Here is a 5143-nt window from a genome sequence, read left to right as displayed (position 1 = left end):
TTTTTGATGAACTAATTGATCAACTGGTTTCTTTGTGTGTTTATTCTTTATTTGATATTTGATAAATCAGTCTACCTATATATAAATGGATGCTTTTATATGTTAACTCTCTGAAGGTCAGTTTTTTATACTGATCCCTAAGTTTCAGTTTTTTTAAACTTTACACCTCATTCTTCTACCTGTATTGAGAACAAACCTTTTCCATTTTCAATTCTCAAAGCATTTTTTCGTCATATGAACAAAGCTTTTGCCCCAAATTAACTGTAAATTACCAGTTTGACATGTTAAAGCCCGGGAGAGGAAAACTGATAAACCAAGCAGGTGTTTTACCACCAACGAGGTCTCTGCAGAAATGTGCTGTGGTTTAAAGAGATGAGGGGACTTTCTGGAAGCTAAATCAGCTTCACTCTGCTCAGCAGCAGCTTTAATGAATCCTTCTGGGATCCTTTCACACTTGTAAAGGAGCCGGTGGGAGCGAGGAGGTTTTAACAAGCTCTGTTTGTTCATGAAGGAGGCTCCGGCGTGATGATCTGCTCTCAGCTCGGAGATAATACCGAGGGCAAACGGCACACAGAAAGGACCAGCCTGATTGGGAGTGAAGAGCTGTTAATGAGATGGAGGCTGCTGGTGGAGAGTCGGCGTATTGTGCTGAAGGGTGGTCCGAGGACACGGAGCCGGGTTCAAGAGGCCAAGACCGTCTCACTGAGAAACCATTTTTTTTATGACCAGGAAAAACTGAACAGGTTCTACAGCAGAGACAAAGAGTAGCATCACGTCGAAGCAAAACTCTGATGGCTTAAAGAACATTTTCAAAGTCATGCTCCTCAGACGGCAAACAGCTGAGGTCACTGACGAGCTTCAGGTGCTTGGACAACTGATGGAATCAAAGAAAGAAAGACATTTACCAGAAAACCAAATAACATTAAGATAAGAAATGATTCAGGTTTACGTATATTTGATCTTCATTTAGCTCATTCTTGGAGGATTTTTGAAATCACAGAAATCTGGTGTGTAGCAGACGAGAACATGAAGAAAAATAAAGACAAATAAACCTCAAATCCATCAGAAAGCAAAGACACTGCTGATGAACTTTAAGCACTCGCACTGATCCTACTTTTAAAGACAGTGAATACATTATAATTACATTCTAAATATGTTGTTATATAACGGAGGAGTGGCCTCTTTGGCTGACAGCTGGATGGTCACGCAAGCGGCTGTAGCTGCTTGGCTTCAACTAAGCCAATTGGAGTCCCTGAACTGGACCTCTGAACCGTGTTTGTGCTGTTGGAGCCTTTTGATGCGATTATCTGACCAATAATGTGCCTGCTGGGCAGTTAATTGTACAAATAAACGTTTAAGAAGTCTGGGCTCCAGTTTTGGTGAAATTCCAGGATTTTACTTGGAGGTTACTCAGCACTTAGCATGGTGTAAAATGGTAACGCTAAGGCTAAAAATATAGAAAAATAGTGGATGGTGTTATGGTGGCTACATAGGTATTCAAATGACTACTTTTGGGATATTTTCACAGTTTTCCTTTCTCACATGTGACACACAGCACAGAAAGTCTGTAGCTGTCACAGTTTTGGGTTCTTTGGTAGAGTTTATAGAGAAATTTATTTAGATTTTAGATTTTAATTAATATTCTTTCTCGTGTTTCCTTGTTCATTTTTTCCTGGTACCTCTGGTATTTCCCTGTTTGCCTCCCACTATTTTCCATATTTCTGCCTTTTACCCCTCCACCACCTCCAGCTTGATTTTCTCACCACTTGCTTTGGTGAGTGAAATTCTAGGATTTTATTTGGATGTTACTGACGCTTAGTAACAGCATCACTCCACCCTTGCATCACTTCTGACAACAAAAATCTTACATGGTGATGTCACAAGCTCCATAGTCAAGGGTTCTGAATGTGAAGTGTCCATCTTTGATATACAGTCTGTGGGAACAGTGCACCTACTTTTTCTGGTTCTGGTTGAAATTTTGAGTTATGGATGGCAAAAACATGTTTTTTTTTTCAGAGGTGGAAACAAGTTTCCATACTTTTCTCCCATATAAGAGTAGAGCAGAAGGTCCGGTAGCGCTTCTCCATCTTCAGTGAACCTGCTGCAAACTCTGCTGAACCTGTGAACGCAGCCGGGTGTGGACGTGAAGACGAAGCAGATTCAGTTTCAGTTTTGGCTGCAGTCTGACGCCTCAGGATGTTTCAGGGTTCACTGGACTGGATCTCTCTCTCTCTCTCACACACACACACACACACACACACACACACACACACACACACACACACACACACACGAGTGCAGGATCTCCATCCTTATGAGGTCTTTCCATTGACTGGGCTCAGTCCTGAGGCCCCCCCACGTATGTGTGTGTTTGAATTAATGTGCGCGTGAGCGAAGTGTGTTTGTGCAGATGCTTTTTCATTCAGGCTGGCAGTGAGAATGAACTTAATCCTCTAAGCTCTTGTCGGGGCTTGTCCTCGTTCTCTTCAATAAAGCAAGAAGAGAAAAAAAAACTAAAGCAGTGAAACTTTAAAAACAAAATCCCCAAAACATTTCCACAACTTTCTGAGTTACAGGCTGTTTACTGAAGGCGTGAAAGAAGACTCGAAAAGGAAATGTTGCACCTTCAGTAGCACTGAACTTAAAGTTATGGATGTCCACAAAGTCCTGTTTGGCAGCCATCTTGGAACAAATCCAGGAGGTTATTTTGAAGCCTCAGTTTAAATGCAAGCAAGTTAAGTGCAAAGTGGTTCATACTTATAGTAATAACACTCTAACACCTTGTAAAGGCTGTAACCCTGTTACTGCTGGTTTGGTTAGAAAGAGATCAGCTTTTGCTTTAATGCAAATGTAATTTCATCTCTTTGGACTCTTCTGGAGAAAAATAAACCACTACCATCCTCCCTGAACCCAAACAAGACCTGCTGGAGTCTGAGCAGAGCCAGGAAAACTGGTCCAGAGAGGTGCAGAAGTGGCGGTTCCTCTGCAACCCCCATCATAGGGGCAGACCGTGTTTGTCCAGTACTGATCGTCTGGTAACTTCAGCATACACTAAAATCTAAAGATCAAATTAATGTTTTACCTGTTTTATTTTTGTATTTGCCCAAATACACAATGTCTTCCGATCCTACAACTTTAAATCTAGGAGAAACAGTGCAGATTTTAACTCTTTTGGTCCTCAAAAACAAAGGCATTATCACTTTTAGGTTCTTAGGAGGTACATTTAACTAACTACCTGCGGGGATAGAAATGTGTAGCACATGTGTGCCTGTGTTTCTGAGACCTGTTAGCTGATTTCCAGGATCTGATTAGAAGGGAAAACTAATGAAGCACACTGTCAGTAAAAATTTCACACATTCATTCATTAAATATGTTCTTCCTCACTTTTGGAGAAAAGACACAAAGCTTTGAATTTTTACCTACATTTATAAACCAGGATCATCTTCAAGAGCTAAAATGTCAGTCCTGAAAATGACACGCATACATCTCAAGGCTAAAAAAATGATGGAAAAATGATTTGAGTTAAAAAACTCTAAATTAACGTTGTTACTGTTGAAATTACTGAAAGTGTGGTGGAAACATTTATTGTATGGTTTCATTAAATTTACTACTCAGCTGACTGTGAGGGGGTCTGGTGGGTGGCACTGAGTTCTGATGGACCACCATTGGTTTCCCAACATGTCCTTACTCTGTTTTAGTCTCGTAAAAGCTGAAACTCAGTCTGTCTGTGTTTGACATTTGAAATGAAAAGCCTGTAAACGTGCGTTCCAGCCTCCTGACTTTGCTGACACTCGGTCATCATACTTGCTCTTGGACTTGTGTTGAACTCGACTGAGGTGGTCTGATCAGACACAGCGCTGCTCTTCGCTGCAGCTGTCCACACATCACAGACAAAGTCAGGAGTGTTTCTACCTCATCCAGCTGCCTCACAGTGTGTGTGTGTGTCACCTCAGGGCATTTTGTCACTTAAGAGTGGGACATTTGGCTGATCGGTTTTCCTCCCCCTGAAGTGCACGCTTCAAAGGCCGGATGAGCAGATTAGAGGTCAGGATGGGCTCAGGACTAACTGATTTAGGAAGGTTTAGGCTTCAGTCCGAAATCCATCCTCTTTGTTTGGCCTCATCGCCCCGCCGGCTCTGTTCCTGTTGGCAGCTTCTTCTCGCCTCTTTAATTCGTTTTTCTCTGCTTCAGTAAGCTACAGGGGCCTACACGGGACAATAATTGATCCTCATGTTCGCATGAGATCAGTAAATACATGCAGCGAAGCCCAGAGGACACAGGTAACCAATACAGGAGACTTTTCCTGCCCTGCAGAGAGAAAGTTGATTTCTTCAGTTTTACTTCTTGTTGGGGTTTTTGTTTTTACTGTGAAGATTTTAGATGTTTGACTTTTAATTCTCATACTCCTGTTTAAAGTACTGAGGTTGTTATTCTTGCACCTGTGGACAGGATCGTCTGTTGTTCTGGAGAAGCAAACCTAAAGACGCTCTGCAGAGAAACGTAAAAGTCTGCTGCCACCTGTTGTTCACTCAGAGCATCGCATCCTGTAATATCTCTTACAGGGAGATGTCATGGTTTCACAACATATAAATAACCGTTAATACAAAACAGTTATCACTAAATGGTTGTATGTTTAGTTTAGTTTCCAGAATGAGTTTTAGTTCAGTTTTTATTTGTTTCTTTATTTGTTTTATTTGTTTGTTACGAGTTTAAGTGTTCTGTAAAAACATTTGAGACAACGTAAAATCCCATTCTTAAAAATCCTTACATTTTCTTTTTTCTATTTTATTTAAGTTAATTGAAGATTTTCACACTGTTTTATAATAATGGGTTGTATTTATATAGCACTTTTCAGGACCCTCAAAGCGCTTTACAATTCCACTATTCATTCACTCTCACATTGGTGGAGGCTACAGTTGTAGCCACAGCTGCCCAGGGGCAGACTGACAGAAGTGAGGCTGCCATATCACGCCATCAGCCAACACCAGTAGGCTGTAGGTGAAGTGTCTTGCCCAAGGACACAATGACCAAGACAGACAGAGTTGGGGATCAAACCGGCAACCTTCCGGTTACAAGATGAGCATCCCAAGCCCCTGAACCATGGTCGCCCTTAGTGCAATTTTAAATTACTTTTCATCCATTC

Source organism: Aulonocara stuartgranti (genome assembly GCF_965226115.1).
Source record: "Aulonocara stuartgranti genome assembly, chromosome: 2".
NCBI lineage: Eukaryota > Metazoa > Chordata > Actinopteri > Cichliformes > Cichlidae > Aulonocara > Aulonocara stuartgranti.
This window is presented reverse-complemented; position numbering follows the sequence as displayed.